The sequence below is a fragment of the Leguminivora glycinivorella genome, chromosome 19, assembly GCF_023078275.1.
Source record: "Leguminivora glycinivorella isolate SPB_JAAS2020 chromosome 19, LegGlyc_1.1, whole genome shotgun sequence".
Classification (NCBI taxonomy): domain Eukaryota; kingdom Metazoa; phylum Arthropoda; class Insecta; order Lepidoptera; family Tortricidae; genus Leguminivora; species Leguminivora glycinivorella.
In genome coordinates, this window is record NC_062989.1 from 1,900,698 (window position 1) to 1,927,987 (window position 27,290).

The 27,290-nt window shown below is 36.1% G+C and overlaps 1 protein-coding gene across 2 annotated transcripts in view; it reads right to left on the reverse strand.

Annotated features, from left to right (window-relative positions):
* LOC125236350 (putative metabolite transport protein HI_1104) overlaps positions 1 to 12,810 on the reverse strand; it is a 69,201-nt gene extending 56,391 nt beyond the window's left edge. For both annotated transcript variants that reach the window (XM_048143128.1, XM_048143127.1), the window contains exon 1: positions 12,599 to 12,810. The gene's annotated coding sequence lies outside the window, so the exon portion shown is untranslated. The remainder of the gene's footprint in view (positions 1 to 12,598) is intronic.
* Between the last annotated feature and the right edge of the window lie 14,480 nt (positions 12,811 to 27,290).

Here is a 27,290-nt window from a genome sequence, read left to right on the forward strand (position 1 = left end):
TGGATGTATTTCCTATTTTTTCATGCAATTGGAATAAAACAAGTTACCAAAATCGCAAAAGCTTTCAAGCATTTTAAATAGATTAATATTATCCATACTAATCCATACTAATATTATAAATAGGAAAGTGTGTGTCTGTTTGTTTGTCCGTCCTTCACGGCAAAACGGAGCGACGAATTGTCGTGATTTTTTAAATGGAAATAGTTAAAGAGATGAAAAGTGACATAGGCTACTTTTTGTCTCTTTCTAACGCGAGCGAAGCCGCGGGCAAAAGCTAATTATAGTATACATATAAGGTAACTGTTCCATTTTTTCCATTTTTTCCATGTTTTACAAAGTTAGCATTATTAAATAGAGTGTCCACCGGTTATATACCGGGTGCCCGGTAATTAATGGACAACCTTTTAACCACCAAGAGGGCACCTTATACTGGTCCAGAAAATCGACATTAAGGTTTAGTAAAAGTCGCCTGGTTTTCGAGATTTTCACACTTTTTAAAATTTTAGGTAGTATTAAAATTAAATAAGTTAAAAGGTTGTCCATTAATTACCGGGCACCATGTATAGTAGTTGTGTTCAGTGGATACATGTAGAACTCAACATCATAGTGTAATAATGGAAAAAATGCATTAGTTACATTTGCCCCAGTCGAGATATGCCCCGCTGTACCTTACAATAGTATTCGTTAGTAACAGCGATGTAGGCTGCGTTCCGTTCCGCCCTACTTTCGAAACAGGACACGTCATACAAATCATACAATGCAATAGAGGGGCAGTAAATATAACAAGGTCTCTATTCGACATGCGACCAAATCCTATGAACGGTGCTTACGTCACGCCTAGCAACATTTCACGAGTATGATATTCTGGAAGACCGTTGTGCTAGAGTATAGAGATGAGAGAGCTATTCTAGGCCCCTCATAGAGGCTAAAATTAGAAGGAATATATTTGGTTAGATTAAAGCAAAAATTCCGAATCTGACTTTTTTTTAGTTACATTTAAAATGGTCCCAACAAATTTGAATTTATAGATTATAATAGTAAATTCCTGATGTGAGGTATAAGCATATGTATTCAGATGTTTGACACGACTTAATTGTCTTTATTGTTTATTGCTTACTCATATGTATTTATTTATATAAATATACACCGTGTTTTTTTTCGTTTTCCGTTAAATTTGACACGTCGTTATGTTCATTATCAGGAACCAGCCTGTATATCACTTTTAGTTAAATTCTCGAAAAAACATTTTTCATCCTTTTAATACACAATAAATGAATTTTGTGTGAGAGACCCTTAAGAATTACATTCAAGTTAGGCTCCCCACAGACAGTCTTAAAAATTCATAATCTTAAAAAAAATTTGTATGCAAATTGACAGTTCAAACTGTCAGTCAATCTGTCAGTGTCAGTTTGAACTGTCAATTTGCATACAATTTTTTTTTAAGATTATGAATTTTTAAGACTGTCTGTGGGGAGCCATAGTGTCAAGTGATTGACGGCACATGTTAAATAAATAACATTAGGAATTGGTAAAGGCTGTCACACACGTATTCAGTAATTATCTTCATTTTTTTAATAACTCTATAACCGTAAAAGTTAAGACGCTTGTTTCTTAGAGAAATTAATTGTATTTGATCTAAAGAACCTTCCCTTAAAGTTAACGGAATTCAATAAAGACAGGTTGTATAAATAAGTAGGCCCTCATGGCCACAGACTAGCCGAGGCGAAGACGTGGCCTACGAGTGAACACACTCAGAAGTTTCCTATATAATTGATATAATAATAAATAATGCGAACCTCTAAGTTCATTTGCAATCTGTACTAAGATAAAGGATCGATTATAAACTATTAGCTTAGTCATTTAAGTTGATTGATTATTATCTGTATTTCCTATTTCCCTACAACAAAGTTTATACAGTAATTATTGTGATTTGTAAGCAGCCTTCGGTCCGCATTTGAAACGACCAGTTACCGCATAAATAAATAAATGAACGCAAAAAAATAAATTATTATATCATACGTATATATGGTATATAGTATATTATAAATCGCAAAGTGTGTGTGTCTGTTTGTTTGTCCGCCTTTCACGACAAAACGGAGCGACGAATTGTCGTGATTTTTAAGTGCAGACAATTGAAGGGATGGAGAGCGATATAGGCTACTTTTTGTCTCTTTCTAACGCGAGCGAAGCCGCGGGCACAAGCTAGTAATAAATAAATGTGGGGTACCCGGGTGGAAAATGTCCGCGGGGGTATCCCAGATATCACTGGTGTGAGGAAGCCCTGAAAGACCTGGGGCCCGTTTCTCGAAAGGTACAAGCCTTGTGCTTTACAAGTGCGCGAACTGTCAAATCGTATGGGTTGTCATGGAAACACACTTGTAATACAAGGCTTGTATCTTTCGAGAAATGGGCCCCTGTCCACACTCGGTGTACCCAACTGGCGTGAAATGGCGCTGGATAGCGCAGAGTGGCGATCTCTTGTGTCGGAGGCCAAGAGGGGTGTAAGTAAGTATAAAGTTACATTGCATTGTAAACTTTACCATTGTTTTTTTCACAATTAAAAACACTGGTCCATCAGGTTCATCTATTATTCACACAGTTCACTAAACACACTATAATTTGCATAAATCTCTGTGTAATCACGGAACAAGATATAAACTCGGCTAAAATGCACATCGATCTTTATTATACCGATTCTGTTTCAAGAATTTGATTTGTCTTTGATTTTGTTTCGATACGACGTCGAGTCAGAGACAGAGAGAGAGAGTGAGAGAGAGAGAGTATCAGCCAACTCACTCGCACTAATAAATGGGAGCGAGAAGGTTATTTACTCTTGTTTCGATCTAATTAAAATCTTTCAACAAAAGAAAGGAGATTCACACCAAATGAACAGGGATACTAATCCATTCTAATATTATAAATGGGAAAGTGTGTGTCTGTTTGTCTATCTTTCACGGCATAACGGAGCGATGAATTGACGTGATTTTTTAAGTGGAGATAGTTGAAGGGATGGAGAGTAACATAGGCTACTTTTTGTCTCTTTCTAACGCGGGCGAAACCGCGGGCAAAAGCTAGTTTAGGATAAATTTGTATGGTGTGCCAGGACTAACAAGACATTTCTTTTAAATGCATTTCATGAGCATCAAACTCGTAGAAAAAATAAGGTGAACATGTTCAACCTCCTTCATTTATCAACTAGAACCAATCAGCATGATCGATTCGATTGAATAGAGTGATAATCGATCATGCCGATTGGTGAGAGCGAGAGAAAATTTCTTAGGTCTGCAATACACATGCTTGTAGCACAGTATAATAAAGAGTACTATCGTACAGTATGGCTACTCCCGCTCCCCGCTGAAAATGCCGCCCACCCCCTCTCAGTTACCTCACAGTTACCGCCTGTCAAAAACACGAACAGTCGACCTGTCATATTTCACTCATACAAGCATAGTACCTGTTCACCTACACGAGCTTAGACTGTGTGCTAGGAATGCGCCTCTTTCAATATATCGTCACTACTTTGAAAAAATCTCGTATCTCACGCTGCTTCTCAAAGTTAAAACGCAGTAAGTCTATGCATTCCATACATACTTACTACAATTTTCTTTTCATTGACAGACGAAGATACAAGTTTTTTTTAAAGTAGTGACGATATTTGATCGCCAGTGTCCGAGGTGTGGTTGCAGCTTGCATAACTGGCATGCCAGCCTCGTACAAAATACTTGTATGTCAGTCAATATGCCAGCCAGGCATATCTATCAAAGGCCTTAAGAATTTCCCCAGGAACGGCACATCACTAAGGGCCGGTTGCATCAAACCACTTGTCACCGTTAAAGCGTTCGTTAAATGTTATTGTATGGGAAGTTTCTTAGACGTCTGCTGCGTGACGATGACGTGTCTGTCAAATGTGGTTGATGCAACTGGCCCTAAATGTGCTAGGTAATAAAAAAAGTTACGGACGAGGTCATATCAAAATCGCAACAATTTGTACAATTTGAATCAGGTTCTGGTCATTATTGTCAAATACCTACAGGTTTAGTGGCCACGTGTTCAGAATTATATTGAACTAAATCTGACTCATAATAATCCGTTACTAGGTACTCTAGAAACAGGATGTTATTTTCGACACATATGTAGACCGCAAATAATTAGTTACTTAGGGCATAAATTGAATCCCAATTCCCATACATTAAAATGCGACGACCTAAGAACGTGCAAAAAGTAGATGGCGCCACTAAAAATGCTTGTTGATTATAAAAAAAATTGCAACTAAAATTTTATAATAAAATCGAATTTTTTATACTTGTAGATTGGTGTTAAGTCTCACTTTCGAGCCATAAATCTGTCGTTAATATGTATGGGGTGGTATAATTTTCTTATATATAATCTATGTTTAGTATGTACACCATTGTAAAAAGTGCTTCTTTAGAATATATTTTGTACACATACATTCGTTTTCGTTTTCTTTCAACCGCTTAATTGCCAAGACTGGTACCGAAACTTGAGCAGTTTCATGTGCTCTGCCTACCCCGTTTGGCAATACAGGCATCCGTTTTTGTATGTAACTAAGAAAAAAATCAATCATTGTCTCTCAGTAATTATTAATGTTATAAAACGTGTGTATAATGTATAAAATAAATGTGGAATGTTATTCTTGACCAAATCTTTACACACTTATTAATTATGTAACCATGTATAATTAATCAGCTTGTTAATAATTCAAATAAATAATATAACATACCATATCGGTCTATCGGCTTAGTTAATGCAAAAAAGAAACATTTCAAGTACGTTTTTTATTAAATTAACACGTTTTAAGATACCTATAAATAATACATACATAGGTGGTCGTTCATAGGTGGTTTATTATTAGATTTTAGACCATATGTTTGGTGAATAAGGTTTCAAACAAGTATAAGTCTAGTTTTCTGATAAAACAGTAAGAACAATGAGTGCGCTTGCGACCCTGAACTTCACGCGAACTGGTTCAGTCAGTGAAAGGAGAGGATGGCTTTATGCAACATATAATATTATTTTACTACTTTGGTGTATGTTTGTTTACAGTTTCAGTCAACTATAAGTAATTCGAGGTGAAAATAACAGAGCGGGGTGAAGAAATATTTAGTTACATTTAGTCAATATTAAAACAACCTAAATATTCAATTAGCAATTTCCTTCGGAAATAATTAAAAGCAACTAAACACGTAACCTGTAAGTATAAAAAATATGTGTAAATAAGAATCATGTAGATGTAGAAGAAAAGTTGCAATTTAAGTTCCTTCAGTTACTACAAAGTAGTAAAAAACAAAAGCCATTGCACTAATAGAACTATACAAAAAACTGTCGATCGAAACGAGATAATTGGAAGCTGTTTTTTTTTTTTCAATAAATCAAGTCATGATTGTAATTGGTTTTCGCGTTTATTTTCAGATTAAAGTAAAGTTTAGCAATTTTCTATAGTTTATTTTTAAATGCAAAACAAGCGCCACGCAAAGCAAGTTAGATTTATCGGTGATTATCAAATTACCTTCATTTGCGGTTTGCGTCTGGTAAAAACTAATCATAGTTAATTATAAGCTGGTAAAGTGGGTAATTGGGTAGTTTTGCGCTGGAATTAATAATTGAATAAAGTAATCTGGATGGCTATTGGCTACCGAGAACTTGCTATTGAACTATTGACATATTATTATTATTCGTTGACGTCGGCGTAAATTACTGTATTATGAAGTAATTCGCACGAATATGTTATTACGAGCAAAATCCTTAGATTTATTGTAGTTATACATTATGAAATATGTCAAGGTCACGTCATCGTCAGAATCAGAACCAAAGTGGTAGGTAAGGATATGATATAGTGGCAAGGTTTGTTCAGACGACAGTTTGACACATCTTCAGCACTTCTGTTTTTTGTATGTGGAAGTAAATTTGTGAAAGAAAAAAAACTAACGCGGACTTTTTAAAGTGAATCTTCTAATCCAACTTCCAAAATGGTTGCGTTAAACGTTATGGTTACTAAGCTAGAGTAACGGCATTCAATAATATAGGCCTTTTGTCTTTGCGATAAGGTAAAGTAGTCTAGAGTTGCATCAAATGGTTACCTATTTACTTCAATTGGCTATTAGTGTCACAAGACAGAGGTACAGTCAACCAATTGGAATCCTAGGCCACTCTACAACCATGTCAAATCACAAGCAGTAAGAGATTTCTTACAATCTGATTTATAACGTCACTGTGACATAGTTCTACAGTGGCCTAGGGTTCCAATTGGTTGACTGTACCTGGTTCGATCCCCGGCCCAGATGTACTTTTTGTATGTTTTTCGTTTGTGTTTGTATGTATCAGGATTTACATACATACATACATATAATCACGCCTGTATCCCGTAAAGGGGTAGGCAGAGCACATGAACTACTAAGTTTCAGTGCCACTCTTGGCAAAAAGGGGTTGAAGGAAATCCAAATTGTGACATTGCAGTGACAGGTTACCAGCCTCTCGCCTACGCCACAATTAAACCCATATCGTATCATATATATTTTTCGGAGCGACTTCACGCACTGTTTTTGGTTGGCTCTTTTCGATTTCGATTATTTTATAGGCTTTATAAACTAGGCTACTGCATACCGCCGTCCACGGAATATCGTTACGGATATTGACCCGGCGCGTAGGTACGGCTTGCCGTGTCGGACGCACGCCCTCAAGGACTACGCCCTAGGCACTGGGGTTTCTGTGCCACTATACACTATGTAACATAATTGCCGAAGATAAATCCTACGGCTTATACATTACCTTCTATAGTACCTTTAATTTTCATGGTGTTTATTTTAAAAAAAGGAAGTGGTATTCGTAACCGCTATTCGATACCGGTTATGCTCTTAAATGGATCACCAGCATTAATGTTACACCCTGTAGATAGGCAAATAAGGGTTTGAGAGACCCTTGATATTTTTTAATTGACAACCTTGATAATATAACTTTTAGATTTAAATTTATTCAGCTGCTGAATCTAATACATTTATTTTGAGAGATACATTTATTTATTTAAGGAATACCAACACAGATAATACAACAAACATAAAAAAACAAAGAGCCAATTACAGGAACTCACAGGTTGAGGTTGAGGTGATAGAACACAAATAAAAAGATGTACACTTAGTGCACACATTCGTGTCACCGCACACGCGAACATAAAAAGGGAAAATGGGAAATAGTACATTACGATACAAGTGCGTAAAAAAGGAAGTACGGATCGAGTGGCGATAAATTAAAACACGACCGAAGGGAGTGTTTTAAGTCGACACGAGTTGCGAATTTCCTTTTCGCACGTGTATCGTACGACGTTTTTCAGTACAGACTACCCTCCGAAGTTTCGACCTGGCATATAATGTACCACTTCTCGCACTAGTGCGTAAAAAAAAACACCATCTGTACTGAAAAATAACTATTACACGTTACGTGGTGCTCCCACACTACACTGGCTGTTATAAAGGTTGAACACGCCAAAATTGAGGCATATAAATTCATTTACTGCTTCGTTAATATTAAAGGTATAGGAAAGGTTTTGATGCTATATAAATCGTAAAAAAGCATAGTTTTTAAATATATCAGTAACTTTTGTAAAAAATTATATATGTAGCGATATCGAACAGGCAACTGAAACAATGCGGACTTATTTTGCACGAAAACACGCAAAATCCAACGCTCAGCTACAAGGATGTGGGTAAAAAATTAAAATTTCCACAATCCACTGTTTGTTCCATATTAAAGAGGTTTTGGGAACGCTTAACTTTAGAACGAAAGCCAAGGAAGTGGTGGATTGCAGGGTATAAAGGATAAAAAAAGGAGGAACGCATCTTAAGGATATTTGCTTCAAATTGTATGATATCACCTCGTGACGTGGCTAAAAAGTGAAGATGTCCCAATCGTATGTTCAAAAGGTGAAACGTAGAGCAGGGCTAAGAAATTTTAAAGCACAAAACGGCACCAGATCGGAATGCAAGACAGAATTCAATAGCAAAAACTCGATCGAGAAAATTTATACGAAAATTTACTAACAAAATTTGACTGCGTTCTGGTGGACGGCGAAACTTACATAAAATCCGAATTCTAACAAATCCTTGGCCAAGAGTTTTATACTAGCAAAAATAGCACAGAGGCTCCCAAAGCCTGATAAATAAAAAAAGATATAAGTTTCCAAAAAAAAACCTAGTTTAGCAGGCAATTTGCAGTTGCGGGAAAAGAAGCAGCTCTTTTGTCACTACTGGAACAATAAACGGCAGCATCTATCAAAAAGAGTGCTTACAAGAGCGGTTGCTTCCGTTTTTTAAGAAACACCACTCCCGACCTTTATTTTGGCCAGACCTTGCCAGGTATTACTACGCAAAACCTATCATGGAGTGGTACAAAGCAAATAGAGTAGCCGTGGTACAGAAATATAGCTATACACTAAATTGTCTAGAACTCCGGCCCATCAAGGAGTATTGGAGTATAATGAAAGGATTTCTTAAAATGAGAGGCGGGTAGGTTAATTCCGTGGCGGAGCTGCGAAAACTGTGGACCTGGCGACAAAGAGGTATCCTGACGTGATGGTGCAGACTCATATAAGTCGTGTTCGACGAAAAGTACAGTCCATGGCTTATTTGTCAAGAAACCTTGACTAATTATGATTTGCATTTAATAGTATTTTATGCAACTGGTGGTTAAAAGAGGTCAAAAAAGGTGAGTGGCGTGGGTAACAATTTGAGGCGAAGCCGAAAATTGTTAATAAAGACGCCACGAGCATTTTTTGACTCAGTTAAACACCGTTGCATACAATACTTTTTCTACGACCAAGCACTTATTTTGAAAGAAAATTATAAATTCAACAAATACCTACTTTCAGTCATCTTAGTTATCTAGGTGGTGAATTTTGAATATGCAGTTTGAGTGCAAACATGAAAATAAAACTGTCTATGGTATGGTTCTTTGAAGCCTGGCCACTAAGACGAATCGAGCCGAGTTGAATCGAGTTCTATACATTTGAATGCGATTCGACGCGTCGCCAATGAACGCAGCAGAAAACGAAGGAGTCTCGACTCTGCGAATTGGTTTGTTAAGTTGGTAGCAATGTATTTACTGAACTGTAAAACAGCTATATCGTGCGACTGCTACTAAATGTTTTCAGGGTATAGACTAGATAGACTTGTCCTGACATCTTTTATGTAGGGTTTTAAAGTTCTATGCACGACCTTGTAACTCACGAATAACAGTACGGGAGTAGAAAAAATACATTAAATTTGCTCATAGTTAAATCACACAACTTTTATTTATTTATTATACATTTTTTATAATAAACATTTATGTGTGCCCCTATTTTGGCGTGTTCAACCTTTAAATCGCGCTATGGCACGCTGTCCCTGATGTCACACAATGTTATGTTATATTACATTTATAATATTCCAGTGTGGGAGCACCATTAGACGAAGGATAAGATTTACCTACATAATTGACAATATCCGTACAGATGGTAATTCCAACACATCGGTTGACAAATACGAGGAAAACAGGTGACAATGTTGTAAAGAATGCCGCCACAATCGATTACTTAATGGTGATTATTAAATAATTACTTTTGTAGTCATTTGATTACATTGATTATGATTACAGTGACAAGACTTGGACGCATCAGCGTGACCTTAGTTTCATTGTTTTCAATTCAAAAATATGAATATGAGACTAACCATGAAATATTAGGAGAAGCATCGGTTAAGGGAAACGGAAAAGTAGGTACAAACATAGTTTTCAGCAGTTTTCAAAAAGTTTGTACAAAAATTAAGGAAAATGTTAAATCATTTGTATTTATTCCTATTTTGTTACCAAGATTTATTTGATGAATTGAATTTTTTGTAAGTTTTATTTCGTCAATAAGGTTCTCTAGTATCTATATTTTCTTAATTATAACAATTATCCTGTATATATCCTATGAAAGTCGACTTATATTACTAAATGTTGGTAAAAATATAGGATCAATTAAAATTTGCTGATGAGGCTATGTACAAAGTTTTAGGAAACTGCTCATTTTTATTTTTAGTTTTTATAATTTTTAACTGTTTAGATTTTTCCATGTACGTGTAGATTAAGAAGATATAATTTGCCAAATGTCATAGTTCTGTGTCAACGGGAAGTACGTTTTGAATTTTGATTCCCTAAGGTGTGCGGCCCGGTGCTATCTTATCGAGCTGGCAAAGGTTCTTTCACAGTTTCAAAGGGAACAGATATGGGGACCTATGTGGTTTGAATTTGATCCCGAGATAAAGGTCTCGACAGACAGACAGATAAATAGACAACATAGAGATCATACCTATAAAGGGAAATGATCCATAAGGGTCCGCTGAGGTACGATACTCTAAAAAAACATTCAAACGTAACTATGCATAGGCACAAAAGCACTCATTAGCGCTGCACAGTTCTTGTGGGTCTTCAGATCGCTGTACGTTAATTGTACCCACTTTGAACAATTAATAAATAACTGACCATACATTGTTACTTGTTACAAAACTATGACGTACAGAATTGTAGGAAAAATACATTTGGTTATGAAGACTGTTCTTCCAGGGATAATGCAAAATTATAATTGAATTTTGGATTTTAATGTAAACGAATTTAATGTAAAAAAATATTAGTAGCGTCACCATAGAATAAATATGTAAATAAATAATAGAACTACCATACATTAAAATATCTTCCCATAAAAATAGTTTCTAATAGGGTGGCAACGCGCTTGTGACACTGTTTGAGTTGCAGGCGTCCATAGGTTACGGTGACCGCTTTACATCAGGTGGGCCGTATGCTTGTTTGCCACCGACGTAGTATTTAAAAAAAAAAAAAGAATTTTGACATCGACACAGGAATGAGTCCTCTGTCTAAGGCAATGCACTATCATTTTTGGCTATAAAATTTTGAATTTTGTCATAAACCGATACAAGTGCGGATAAGAGGAAATTCGAAACGAGTGGCGATAAAGTAAAGCCTGGGGGACGATTTTTGAGTCTCACGGCGTTCGAATTCAGAAGGGGCGATTTTTGAATCTCGCATACGGGGTTTTGTCACTAAAATACCGGTTGAAAACGGTGAATTGCTTATTATTTTCAGTGACAATTTTCTGAATTCGAATTTCCGAAGATCAAATACAATTAATTTCTCTAAGAAACCAGCGTCTTAACTCTTACGGTTATCGAGTTATTAAAAAAATAAAGATAATTACTGAACACGTGTGTGACAGCCTTTACCAATTCCTAATGTTATTTGTTTTGACATGTGCCGTCAATCACTTGACACTAACTTGAATGTTATTCTTAAGGGTCTCTCACACTAATAAACTCATTTATTATGTATGAAAATAATGAATTTTTTTTTGCGAATTTAACTAAAAGTGATATACAGGGTGGTGGGTGGTTCCTGATAATGAACCTAGCTACGAATTTAACGGAAAACAAAAAAACACGGTGTATATTTCTGGCCAGTCTTTACAACACCGCGGGAAGTTTTTTTTTTAAATCGAGTCGAGTATTGTGCGACGTTTACGCTATTGAGTTACGAATTATAAAACGTGAACAATCCATGGTAGACGCTCTATAACAAGACAGACGCAGGTGTCACAGAAATAGGTCAGTAGGCTATAGCCATCGGAAGACTGGCTGTCTTCATACAATATTCACAGAATGCTGTTCCAGTCTTTAATTATTTATTTATGGATATAAAAATAGTTAGATAAGTAATAAAGGTTGGAAGTTTAAGTGGGTCAGTAAAACTTAAAAGTAATTCAAAAATGTTGATTACACTGTAACGAGTAGGTAGTATTTTTTTGGGCCGGGAAAAAAACAATTTTTATATGTATAAAAATAATTATACATCGTGTTTTTCTTTGCTTTCCTTTCAATTCGACACCACCTGCGTATATCAGTTATGTTAAAGTCGAAAAAAAATTTTTTTTCATACATAATAAATTAATTAATAAGTGTGGGAGACCACTAATAATAATATAAAACAGAGGGAGAAAAAATATTTAAATTAAAGAAAACATCAATAAAAATAAAAATTTAGTATTGACACTCCAACACAGTGGTGTCATTCACGAAATTGTGCAGTCTAGCATAACTATAGATGCGACCAGTCGCGCGCGCGATACGAACATTGCGAACTCACCAACTACTAGTATCATCAACCGTCCATAGGTTGCGGTGACCGCTTTCCATCAGGCGGGCCGTATACCTGTTTGCCACCGACGTGGTATTAAAAAAAAAACCTATCTAACAAGCAAGTAAGTTATACATCTAACTATCATGGTGGGGCACTGAAGCACACCAAATGAGAATGAGAATTTGCAGATTTTGGAAAAAACATACAAGGTGCAAGAAAAAATATCACATTCCTATCCAGGACCAAAAGCTTCTATGGGACACTAACTTCTGAAAAGAAACAAATTGAGGATAACTTTTCACATAAAATGTATATGATATTTTTTTATTTGTCGCATGCTATGGATTCCACTCCTGCAAATTTGTATTCACACTGAAATCTGGGGAAGCTTCATGCATATCATCAGTAAAAAAAAAAAACTTACGTTATTAAAATTCACTAGCACAAAATCACCGCACGCGCGTTTCAAAAATCGAATTCCGAACTCGAATTTAAATTCGCGAACGATTTCAAATTCGCTTCGTTTGAATATGGAACCGTTGCTGGCAACCTCTAAAGCGCGTTCATAGGCAAGGCGCGTTCATAGCTTGCTAAGGCGCGTTCATAGGTTGCTAGGCGCGTGCGCCGTGAGTGATGGCGCGGCGGCGACTGACGGCGGTGGCCGGTGGTAGCTACCACCAGAAGCTTTCAGCTCCGCCCGCCTAAGGGGTGAGCATTTGATCGCGGTTTGCGGAAACGTCTTTGTTACAAATAATGGGCTCTATTGTTCAATAAATATAATACATACACAAATGTACACTCACCTTCTCATAAGGGGTAACAGAGCACATGAAACTGCCCAAGTTTCAGTGTCATTCTAATACATACACTGTATAATGTACGCCAATATCTCGAATGAGATCAGCTCACTCTAAATGTCGTTTTACCAACAACGGTACTCAAAGCTCGGGGTTCACTAAATTTTAAAATATTTTTTAAGACGAAACAGGTCGAGGGGTCAATTTTAACGGGGTTAATTTAACAAACGCTCTCGACTATTTCCTCCCTGGTTTTTGAAGCTGGAGCAATGTTTTTTTCAAGACAAATTATTATTATTTTTATTTGTGTTGGACCGTTTTGATTTTTTCAATATTTTTATTTTTAAAGATGCTAGAGCCCATCAAATATTTCCAAAAACGGCCTTTTTGATTATGGCGTAAAAAAAGGTGTGTTACTCAAAATTGGTAACAATTAGCCAAAAACTAAACGGTCCGAGTCCGGTACAGATTATTTCATTGTTAATCAGATTCTTAAATTTCGTTCCGATTGATAAAGTTTTGGAGGAGGAAACAGTTGAGAGCGGCACCTCGATTTTTTATTTTATTTATTTACTTTATCAGAAGTGACTTGAAATAAAACAACTAAGTAGGTATACAATAGTTTCATACTAGTCAAATCAGCTTCTTTTTATGAACTGTCAAAACGATTTGCTAATATGGAATTACTATAAAATACTGAGGAGTGACGTCACGGTTAATTCATTTACTTTATATCTTTCTCTTTGACTTATTAAATAGAAACTAGGCTGCTATATATACATAGATACGAGTAGATAGATAGGAAACTAGCCTATTAAAGACTTCTACTTATATACGTCGCATCGGCTTTAGAAACGAAACCTTTTTAGTTTTTACAAAACGAGGTAAAACCAGTCATAAAAGCAGCAATCTAAAAAGGAAAACTTATATTATTTTTATTAAGTTTCGTCAGTGGGGTAAAGCCCCTAAAAATACACAGAATGATTTCGCTTTGTAAAATGCCTACAATATTTTTTCCCTCTAACCTTAACGTTATAGTAAAGACATATGTAACTCTAAGAAAAAAAAAGAAACCTCAAAACCATACAGAAAAAGGTACGGTGACCTAGATCACCTAGATGGCGATACACCTTTGGGGGACGCTCGGCTAGATGGCGCTAATATTAATATTTGACATTTTAAGACATATCATGCTAAGAATAGGGGCTAAATTGTCAAAACTCAGTTTCAAAAGTTTTAAGTTTGTGTCGAGAGATGGCAGTCTATGCACTGTGATTACACATTTTTTCCCTCACTAGCTCGGAAACACGTGTTTTGTCCTTTAATACCAGCGGGTAAAAACGCACTTTATCCCCTAGTGGATAAAGTAATTTGACCTTGAATAGAGTCAAATTTTCTGCTTTACAATTGATAAAAGCGGGTTAATCTAGTGATCAAGATGTTTTACCACCTGTGGAACTACTGGAAGCAGTGATAAACGCGTTTTTTGCATTGTACTTTCCTCGCTACAGTGAGGGGAAATGTTTTGTGTTACACACGAGTGCAAATGTATTTTACTTCTCGTGTATTGAAAAACTCGCAAGCTCAGGATTGTATTCTCGAACCACTCGCTTCGCTCGTGGTTCAACTATAGAATCCTTTCGCTTGCTCGTTTTTCAATTCCACACTCGGCGTTAAAATACAACTTTGCACTGTTGTTATAACAAATAACTATTACTTTGACAGTAACTCTCTATAATACTCGATCCTCTTTGCTTTAAAGTGACATCGACGGCTTTCGCGGGGCTTCTATTCTGTGCAGGTTGGCCTTCGGCTATTTGAAGGTACCTACCTAATGAACTTAACCTACCTGTATAAAATTATAAAGGTAGTAAGTAATATAAAGTGGTTATTTTGTGTTCTAGACCGTCTGTCCGTTATTTGTTATACAAGGGGGCAAAGTTGTATTTTAACGCCGAGTGTGGAATTGAAAAACGAGCAAGTGAAAGGATTCTATAGGTGAGAGTCGAGAATAGAATCCTGAACTTGCGAGTTTTTTAACACACGAGAAGTAAAATACATTTGCACCCGAGTGTAACACAAAACTTTTCCCCTCACTATAGCGAGAAAACTATAACCCAAAAAATGCGTCTATCACTGCTTCCAGTAGTTCCACACGTGGTAAATAATCTTTATTACTATATTCACCTACTTTTATCAATTTTAAAGCAGTTAATTTGACTTTATTCAAGGTCAAATTACTTTACCCACTAGTGGATAAAATGCGTTTTTACCCGCTGGTATTAAAGGACAAAACACGTGTTTCCGAGCTAGTGAGGGGAAATAGTTATTTGTTATACAAGGGGGCAAAGTTGTATTTTAACGCCGAGTGTGGAATTGAAAAACGAGCAAGTGAATGGATTCTATAGTTGAACCACGAGCGAAGCGAGTGGTTCGAGAATAGAATCCTGAACTTGCGAGTTTTTTAACACACGAGAAGTAAAATACATTTGCACCCGAGTGTAACACAAAACTTTTCCCCTCACTATAGCGAGGAAACTACAACGCAAAAAATGCGTTTATCACTGCTTCCAGTAGTTCCACAGGTGGTAAATCATCTTTATTACTAAATTCACCTACTTTTATCAATTTTAAAGCAGTTAATTTTACTTTATTCAAGGTCAAATTACTTTACCCACTAGTGGATAAAATGCGTTTTTACCCGCTGGTATTAAAGGACAAAACACGTGTTTCCGAGCTAGTGAGGGGAAAAAGTATTTACCGTTGTAAGATACTTGACGCTAACTTTTTTGTACCTAATTCTTAAGGTTCTCTCACACTTATTAAGTCATTTTTTAAGTATGTATAATAAATAAATAAATAATATAGTACATTCTTACACAAATTGACTGAGTCCCACGGTAAGCTCAAGAAGGCTTGTGTTGCAGGTACTCAGACAACGATATGTATAACATACAAATACTTATATACATAGAAAACATCCATGACTCAGGAACAAATATCTGTGCTCATCACACAAATAAATGCCCTTTCCGGGATTCGAACCCGGGACCGCGGCGTAGCAGGCAGGGTCACTACGCGCTAGGACTGACCGGTTCGTCGTATAGTATAAAATCAAAACAGATTTTTTTAGCAACAAGCGATTTTATCGGGTAGCTTCTGTTAATGAGAATCTATTCTAATTATTATATACCTATTTATATAAAACTAAGCAGAAAAGACTACGAATAACATCATAGACTTAAAAAAAAAACCTTAAAACCATCACTAAGTAGGTATATATTTCATTTCCACAGACAAATAAGTATCCGTCGATACATTTTAAATCCAAATTCAACGTACGTTAAGAGTATTCCAACCCTGGGTGCCTGGGAACAATCATATTTCTTATTTCATAATTTACTGACTTGCAAGTATTATTTTTAATTGATAGACGTCTTCATTTTGTTTATTATAATAATAACATTGTATATAGTTGTGCATCTAAAGCGTGCTTCTCTTTTTTCTGTTTATTCTATTCTAATTATTAATTATTATTAATGAGAATAACAACGTGTCGAATTTAACGGAAGTAAAAAAGACCCGGTGTAAAAAAAAATCACACTAATAACTTGAGCTGACTAGTAATATTTCAATTAATTAAAAAGGTAATAATACAAAGTCTACATTAAACCTTTAATCAAGCCAAGGCGTCACGAAACCGCAACTGACTCATATAACAAGTACTACGGAAAAATTATATTGACTCCATTGAGTTTCCAAAAGGTCGTATTTATTTAGCCTACGCGTAAGTACCTATAGCATGTATGTAATTATGTAAATAGTTTAAGATATACAATTTAAGATTGTTTAAAAAATGAGCGCATCTTGCTATTAAACGTAACAGTTTTGCAAGTTTTTATAATGTAAAAAATTTGTTTATTTAGTTGTTTAAAAAAAAAAGAAATAGTAGTTATACATCATAATATGTCATCTCATACACTTATGCCCTTATTGTTTTGAGAACAGAAAGTCATTTGTTTATCGTATAAAATGTTTCCGTTGTCAAGATCTTGGAGTTCATTCTCGTTTTTGAAGCACTAAGAAAATTGTTCAAATCGGGAAAATAATATCTGGGCGACCGAGCTTCGCTCGGTTCTGTTTCGTATCCTTGACATGTGTCGCCATCTAGTTCAAAAATGAATAGTACCTACATCGAGCGAAAGAATTCTCAGCCTTAACAACACAACTACTCCACACGAGATGGCGCGCGTTTCGCCACAAAAACTCAAATAGTGTATTTTTCTATTCGTTTTAGCCTTGACCTGTGTCGCCATCTAGTGTTTGCAATAAATAGTACTTACATCGACCGAAAGAATTCTGTCTTAACAGTACAACTACTGCACACGAGATGGCGCGCGAAGAAAAACGCATGAAAACTCGAAAATTCGCGTTTTCCGGGACCTAAGGTTAAGTTAGACCGATTTTTCATCCCCAAAAACCCCCACATAACAAATTTCAGCGAAATCGTTAGAGTGGTTTCCGAGATCGTCAGTATAAATAAATAAATAAATATACAAGAATTGCTCGTTTAAAAGTATAAGATTGTAAAAAGGCCAAGTCAGAAGTACTCGAAACCGACGAGCGTGTATGAGAAACGTTATGAAAGTGTGTGAAGCGAAAGTGATTTGTCAGGATCGTAGTAAATGGAAATCCGTGATCTCTGCCTACCCCTCTGGGAAACAGGCGTGATTGTATGTATGTATGTAAGAAAATTGTTCGCGACATCGTTCGGTAAGAATTATATTTTTAAGACGCTTCAGGAGCGAAAATGCTAAAATGCAAAGGAGCACTTCTTTCTATTTGGGAATTTTAGTTAAATATACCAGTGTTATGAAATAGATTTATCGAAAAAAAATTGTCCAACAACTCAGTTACAAGATATCAATTGCGAAAAAATCTTTTAAATCGAGGTTCTGCTCTCGACTGTCCTTCAAAACTTAATCAATCGTAACGAAATTTGAGAATCTGAAGAACAATGAGATAATCTGTGTCGGACCGTATAAGTTTTTTGGCTAATTATTACCAATCTTGATTACCACACCTTTTTTTGCGACATAATCAATAAGGCCGTTTTTGGAAATTTTTGATGAGCTCTAGTGTCTTTAAAAATAAAAATATCAAAAAAATCGAAACAGTCCGACACAGATAAAAATAATAATAATCTATGTTGAAAAAATCATTGCTCTATCTTCAAAAACCTGGGAGGAAATAGTCGAGAGCGTTTGTATGGAGAATTGACCCCTACAACAGGCTTTCGAAGCGAACCTAAGCAATTGTAACATGAAATAGTTAAGTACCATGCCGGCTTAGCCAAAGTGACAATCATTGACGTTAGACGCCAATCGAAACTATTCGAAAAGCAGTGTGGCTTTGTTGCGCGAACACGGGAGAGCGATAGAGATAGCTAGATCATCATCACCATCATCGATAATGATATTATCGTTTTAAGCTTTTGTGCGTATGGCTACGTATTCTGATCAGATTGGATTTACATTACTGGTTGTAGAATGTAGGCTCTAGGTCTTAATGCGTTGAAGGCTGTTTAATACCTATGTAGGGAATCCCCACGCGTAGGGCCGCAGGTAAAGGTTTTACCTAGTAATATAAATGTTAATTAATAAACTTAATGACTTAGATACTTACCAATAACTTGGATTCTCGGAAAAAATTGATCGACATTTAAATTATGTCTTTAACTCAATAATGTTACTTTTTCCACCTTATTAGCTCCGGCTGTCCGCAGAATTAGTGATACTTTCTCAGATATACTCGTATCGTTATAACAAAGACGCACGTTTATTTGTGTCGCTTAACTTCAAACTTGGGTAAATCCATTCTGCTGTAAGGTTGATTATCTTTCAGATTATATTATATTCCTCTTTATTTCTTTTGAGTCTTAGGCTAGGCTGTTTATAATACGAATATAAAAGTAAAATACAAAACTACATAGAAAACAATAAATAAATATATGAACATACTAGCTTCGCTCGCGTTAGAAAGAGACAAAAACTAGCCTATGTCACTCTCCATCCCTTCAACTATCTCCACTTAAAAAATCACGACTGTTCGTCGCTCCGTTTTGCCGTGAAGGACGGACAAACAAACAGACACACACACTTTCCCATTTATAATATTAGCATGGATTATAAAAAACCTAACCTAGGGTGCCGCCAGCAGCGGGGCAGGGCCCAAGCTGCCGGTGGTTAGGGCTGCAGAAAGAGGAACCGTTGGACTATCCGCGCCGTGTCCAAGATCACCGCCTTCTGCATCCGACCCTTGATCCATCCACCTAGCGAGAGTCTCTCGAGATGTTGGTCGAGACTCTTCGCTATGAGACCGTTCGCTGAAACGACTACCGGGACAATGATCGTCGAATCAACATCCCACATGGCGGTTATCTCGTAAGCCAAGTCTAGGTACTTACTGGACTTGTCCTTCTCGGCTTTATTATAATATATATTTTTTCTACTCCCGAACTGTTATTCGTCATTGAAAGGGTCGTGCATAGATCGTTAAAACCCTACATAAAAGATGCCCGCCCCCGCCCGGCGCGCCGCGCACCCACGCATACGATATAGCTCTTAAAGCATTGTTAGGAAGCCTTTAAGGGATATAGCGTGGGTGCGCGGGGCGCCGAGGGTTGCGGCGGTGCGGGGGAGTGCGAGCGACAGGGTGAGTGCAGGATCATTACAGAGAACAAGTCAAAATACAGGGAACAGTGCGAATTTCACGAAAGTTATTCTAGAAAACTATTAAAAAGTAAGTGCATGGTCGTAGAAAAAGTATTGTATGCAACGGTGTTTAACTGAGTCAAAAAATACTCGTGGCGTCTTAACAACAATTTTCGGCTTCGCCTCAAATTGTTACCCACGCCACGCGTCTTTTTTGACCTCCTTTAAACGCCTGTTGCATAAAATACTATTACAAATTATATTCAACCTTAGAGCAGAATGGATTTACCCAAGTTTGAAATTAAGCGACACATTTATACTAACTAGTAATTGCGTAAAAGAAAAATAAACTCTGAGAAATAAACGTACCTAGGAACCATATAGAAACATTTATTAAGTTAATACCTCTTGTTATTCAATAAATGTTATGAAACTAGATATTCATTATGTTACACAATTTACACAGGCTATTATCTATTTACAATTAGATTTGTCATTAGAATCATAATAGATAATAGCGTTATTACTATATCATAAGACAGAGCTATATTTTCCCTTTATTAATTAACCTTTAAGACGATACGGTAGGGGTAAATTCTCCATACAAACGCTCTCGACTATTTCCTCCCTGGGTTTTGAAGATAGAGCAATGATTTTTTCAACACAGATTGTTATTATTTTTATCTGTGTCGGACCGTTTTGATTTTTTTGATATTCTGCTTTTTAAAGACTCTAGAGCCAAAAAAATTTCCAAAAACGGCCTTTTTCATTGTGGCTCAAAAAAGGTGTGGTACTCAAGATTGGTAACAATTAACCAAAAAAGCTAAACGGTCCGACATAGATTATTTCATTGTTATTCAGATTCTCAAATTTCGTTCCGATTGATTAAGTTTTGAAGGAGGAAAGAGTCGAGAGGGGAACCTCGATTTTAAACATTTTTTAGAAATATCTTTTGACTGAGTTGTTCTTAATGAACAATTTTTTTTGATAAATCTAGTTAATAACACTTGTATATTTAACTAAAATTCCCAAGTTGAAAGGGGGGCTCCTTTCCATTTTAATAGCATTTTCGCTACCGTATCCTCTTAATTTTCTTCGACAATTAATTGTGCTATGATGATTATTGTAATTTTTAAATCTAGCAGTAAGCATGCCAATGTACCTGATGTGTAAAATTTTATTTTATCAATAAAGGATTGTATTGTATTGTATTGATGGCAGATTTCCTGCTTCTGTATGATCACGATTAATTGTAATTTATATAATAATATAGGTATATAATTACGATATGATATTATATGCGCCTATAACGGAAAAGATGAGGAGTGGCAGGTTGGCGTGGTACGGTCATGTAATGAGGAGGGATGAGTGTCATATAGGCAAAAGAATGTTGGAGATGAATGTTGATGGATGGAGAGGGAGGGGTAAACCCAAACAACGATGGATGGATTGTGTGAAAGAGGACATGAGAAAGAAAGATGTGAGTGTTGAGATGACGAAAGATAGGGGAGAATGGAAGAGAAAGACATATTGTACCGACCCCACATAACGTGGGATAAGGGTAGGAGGAAGAAGATTATATTCGTAGTATACGATAGAATGAGTTTATATTAAAATCAAAAATTTACATTACTCTCCATCCCTTCAACTATCTCCACTTCAAAAATCATGTCAATTCGTCGCCCCGTTTTGCCGTAAAAGACGGACAAACAAATAGACACACACACTTTCCCATTTATAATATTAGTATGGATTATCAGGAGAGTGCTGTTTTTATTCTGATGTATGGGGTGAGGGTGACAGTTCAGTATAGTATGAAGAAAATAGTTCTAATGAAATTCCGCAAGATGGCGCGTAGTCGTATATCAGTAGTGACCCTGCCTGCTGCGCCGCGGTCCCGGGTTCGAATCCCGGTAAGGGCATTTATTTGTGTGATGAGCACAGATATTTGTTCCTGAGTCATGGATGTTTTCTATATATATAAGTAATATATTATATATATCGTTGTCTGAGTACCCACAACACAAGCCTTCTTGAGCTTACCGTGGGCCTCAGTCAATCTGTGTAAGAATGTCCTATAATTTTTATTTATTTATATCAGGTCAGGCTAAATATACAGATATTACAGATGCAATGCATACATTGCGTCACAAATTTCAAACGGGTGATTGCGGCATATTATTAGCAGATTTTTCTACTGATAAGGACTATTACCATTTTTAGCAAAGAATCAAAGCTATGACGATAAAGAGCAGGGTCACTGTGAAGTCACATAAACGACAAGTACATTACCACTACTGTATAGATATATGTTATAGTCTTGTGGCAAACTTATACACCCTGTTTTTATTGAATACCGTGAACTTTAAGGGATGGTTCTTTAGATCAAATACGATTAAATTCTCTAAGAAACTAGCGTCTTAACTTAGAGATGGGTAACTACCCAGGTAAATACCCGACGGTGGGTATTTACCGGGTAAATACCCGATATTTACCTACCCGCGGGTAAATACGCGGGTATTTTCATTTTTCTTCCAAATTTGACGTTTTTAAATGGTGCTTGGGCTAAAATAGATTAATTTAAGTCAGTCTTTGTAATTGTACACATAATGTTTATTCAAATTGGGAACGAATAGGTTGCTATGAGATAAAATGTGATTTTAGTATATCACTCCAACTATAAAAATCGTGTAATATCATTCTCTGACATACGGAAATAATTTCAAATGCTTATAGTATCAATTATAAGTTTGATAAATTAAAACTGTAAATAAAAATATGTGATTAAAAATATTTAAAAAAATCTTTTTCAAGCTCATAACTCATACATAGTATGTTTTATGACAAAAATGCATATAAACTTTTTTGTAGGAAATTGTGTCTACTTTAGTTCGTACATACAATACTTTTCGATATTAATGATAGTTTCCATGAAATATGAAAAAAATACATTTTACCCCCCCTAACCCCACCATAACCCCCACCAACCAGTACTAGGAAATTTATCTTTATCGAATAAATACGACTAATTAATACAATCTAAAAAAACACACATAAAACGTATTTTTTTAATTATTTTTAAAAATATACATTAAAACTTCTGTAAACTTAATTGTCTATTTGACTGAACAGTTTTGTTTTAAATTGTGTATAAAAATTACAACCACTAACTTAGTATTTATCTCCATTTTAACACAAATCAGCATGTCCAACATGAAATTAATCTACCCGTCAATTTGGGTAGATACGGGTAAATACCGGGTAGATAGGTATTTACCGGGTAAATACCTGGGTGGGTAGATTGGGTATTTACCCACGACCCATCTCTAGTCTTAACCCTTACGGTTATCGAGTTATTAAAAAAATAAAAATAATTATTCAACACGTGTGTGACAGCCTTTACCGCTTCCCAATGTTATTTGTTTTGACATGTGCCGTCAATCACTTGACACTAACTTGAATAGTATTCTTAAGGGTCTCTCACACAAATTAATTCATTTATTATGCATGAAAACGATGAAAAGTGATATACAGGATGGTTCCTGATAACGAACCTAACGACATGGCGAATTTAACGGAAAACAAAAAAAACACGGTGTATTTGCAAACTTTTACTTGCATGATTATTGGAGGAAAGTTTCATGTGTTGATTTACTTTTTTTATGGTCACCATGCGTTGGTCAGCGAGCCCGTAGAGTGAAACCAAGCTATCGCTTTTGTTACCCCCGCCTGTGCACGAATGAATGGTCAATTTCACAATAGTACATTACTATACTTAGATTTTTTTCTGGCACGCACGTCAAGTTGTAAGTGCTTGACAAAATAAAAACATTGACAATCCTTTTATCGATAAATAAATATTGGGGACACCTTACACGGATCAACTTAGCCCCAAACTAAGCAAAGCTTGTACCATGGGTGCTAAGCGACGATATACATACTTAAATAGATAAATACATACTTAAATACAATACATAGAAAACATCCATGACTCAGGAACAAATATCTGTGTTCATCACACAAATAAATGCCCTTACCGGGATTCGAACCCAGGACCGCGGTTTAGCAGGCAGGGTCACTACCGACTGAGCCAGACCGGTCGTCAAGATAAAATAGCCTTACATAAGGTTAATAATTACCTACATTAATTACCCCTAATAATAACCTCTGAAATCTTGAATAATAATGTAAGAACTTATGTAAACTATTAAAATATGGTTCGTTTTATTTATTAAGGCGTGCGTGGGGATATAGATCCAACACGTAGAGGCCATTTGGAGAGCTTTGATGTCATGTCAGAACGCCTGCTGGAACCCATTCTCGGGTACATGAATAGATGCCCGTGAACCGGTTTCAGCAGGCATTGGTGTATTATTATTATTATTGTCCATTTTTTTTCAACATGTGACATTTGTATAAAACATTAATGTTATATACACCTAAATTCAAGCCTATATTCCCTAAACGGGGTACGCGGAGCTCATGAAACTACTCAAAATCCAATAATTAATGACATAATTATAATAATTGATGACATAAATTATAATTTAAGTTATCGATAAACTAAATATCGGAAGTAAGTCACTAGAGTCACTTCGTTCGTGCTAGAAAAATATCTAGGTATATTACATTACAATATATAACCTCACCAGAAAATCAAAATTTTGAAAAAAACCCCGACCGCGACGTAGTGGACCGATTTTCATGAAACATGGCTAAGAACACTCCCGCCTAACTCAGCTTTCAAACAAAATAACTAAATCTCCATCCGTTCATCCGTTCGGGAGCTACGATGCCACAGACAGACGCACACACCGACAGACAGACAGACAGACACGTCAAACTTACTTATAACACCCCGTCGTTTTTGCGTCGGGGGTTCAAAAGTGTGTAAAAGAGAAAATCCGAAACGAGTGGCGATAAATTAAGACTAAAGGGAGTGTTTCAAATCGACACGAGTTACGAATTCCCTCTTCGCACGTGTATCGTACGACGATTTTCAGTACATACCTATGGCCTTTTGAAGTTTCGACCTGACAAGAAATGTGCTACTTTCCGAACTAGTGTGGGAAAAAGACACATTGAGCACCGATTCTACCTTGGCTATAGACATTTCTTTTTACATTTCCATTATTTCTTAATAACTAACAATTATCCCATATTAGGTTAACCGTTCACTCAATCATTCAGGTCAATCATTCGGTCGGAAGTGTCCGTTTCCTACATAGTAGAGAATGACAACAATTCCTGGCTATATACGATAAGGCTTGCTATAAGTAGAACCAATTAATATCAATAATAACTGAGATACTTTTGCGATATGAATGCCGACGGCGATTAGGACATAAGTGGGGTTGAGTCGATAACACATTACCTGAACGACTAATATCTGAGTAATTTTCAAATACAATTTTTGGCCTTTTTTCGTACCTAATTACTACAGTTATTGTTATTTATTTCCGCTATCCAAAGGGTATATATAACAGATCGCCCTTTAACGATAAAGACTGCCTGTTGTCTATCTACAATGAATTATTGTCTTAGCCTTATCTTTTACTGAGGTGTGCCAATTTAGATCCAATTAGTTTTTTAACCTTATAGATTTCACTATTTTGTATTTATACAAGTTGTTTGTTTTTCCATTAAAAAGATAAGTTAATTTCAAAGTCAGGCTTTGAAATGAAATCTGATTCTCTGAAATGATGAAGCTCCGTGTAGCCAAATGGCATTTCTGCGACGCGAAAAGAAATCGAAACGCCGCAGAAAGGTAGTCTGGCTCTGTCGCGCCAATACGCAAGAGTGATAGAGATAGATAGCTACGAAAGAAGTATTATCGTGAGCGTTTGTGCATTCGACTACGCACACAGTTTTTTATTATTATTATCTGGTTTGTATAATGCTGAGTTGAACTGGTTAAAGCCGGATTCACGTGGGTATCAAACCAAGGTGGCGTGTACATATGTGTGTCGCATGTTGTACTTAAAAAAAAAAAATTTTTTTTAGACGTAAAGACGTCTCCACTGGCTTTGTTCCAATAGAATCAATTCCGGTAGTGATAACGAGCGGCGCGCGGTATGCCCGTCGCTTATTGCTCCCATACCTGCCACTTCGCACCGACCCTGCTGCATTGTCATAGCTTTGATTATTTGCTCATGTACCTACTTTATACACCGTGTTTCACTTAACACTAAAAACCTGAAAACTGTTTGTTCAGAATCGAGAGTAGAATCGATTGAGCTATATCTTGATGGGGGTAATATTTTTATTTAAATGATTAGTTATTTTTTTATGTGCCTATTCTATTGTATTCGTAATACAACATTGTGTATATCGCATTGCTAGAGGTTGTATACCTTTTTCCATATTTAGGGGTATTAATACTGGCTGGTTACTTGGGCGATTATTTTTTCCGCTACGAGTTTGACGTTGTTTGTCAGTTTAATCTTAATCTTTATCATAAGTCATAACAAATTGAACTCGTACCTAATTGCAACCTTGAGTCATTCTGAATATTGGGTTTAAATTTGCTTACTGCGATTACCTGTCCAATTTGAAGTTTACTGTGATAAAGCTTTAAAGTGTTTTACAATGACATCTTAGCTGCATGTCTATTGTCTAACCTTATGTCGTTGCAGTAACGTACACAAATAAATAGTTTTATGGTTTACTATGGTAGTTAGGAACTATTTTATTGAGTGTAGACCTAAAAGTCAAGTAGAGCTGTACAGAAATCTAAAAATTCAATTTAAAAAAGTAACCATCAGATTAAAAGATGAATACTCTAGATGAGTTTAAAAAAATTAAAATCTGTTGGGGTGTCTGAGGTTTTGAGTGATACCGGAAACACGTTGTATGTATAACAAATAGGATCGAGTATTATAGAGAGTTACTGTTGAAGCAAAATGTGTAATCACAGTGATAGACTGCCAATACTGCCATCTCTTGACACAGGCTTAATACTTTTGAACCTCAGTTTTGACAATTTAGCCCATATTCTAAGCTTGATACGTTTTAAAATGTCAAATATTAATATTAGCGCCATCTAGCTGCGCATACCCCAAACGTGTAATGCCCTCTAGGCCACCCGTACCTTTTTCTGTATGGTACTGAGGTACGTTTTTTTTCTTAGACTTTATCTCTCTATACGGAGTTACATATGTCTTTGATGTATAATAAGCGCCGGTGGCCTAGCGGTAAGAGCGTACGGCATTCAATGCGGAGGTCGCAACTTCGAAAGCTAGCTCTTAAAAACCGGCCAAGAGCGTGTCGGGCCACGCTCAGTGTAGGGTTCCGTAGTTTTCCGCATTTTTCTCAAAAACTACTGAACCTATCAAGTTCTAAACAATTTTCCTAGAAAGTCTTTATAAAGTTCTACTTTTGTGATTTTTTTCATATTTTTTAAACTTATGGTTCAAAAGTTAGAGGGGGGGGGGACGCACTTTTTTTTCCTTTAGGAGCGATTATTTCCAAAAACATAAATATTATCAAAATATGATCTTAGTAAACCCTTATTCATTTTTAAATACCTATCCAACAATGTTGACAACACGTTGGGGTTTGAATGAAAAAAAATATCAGCCCCAACTTTACATGTAGGGGGACCTAC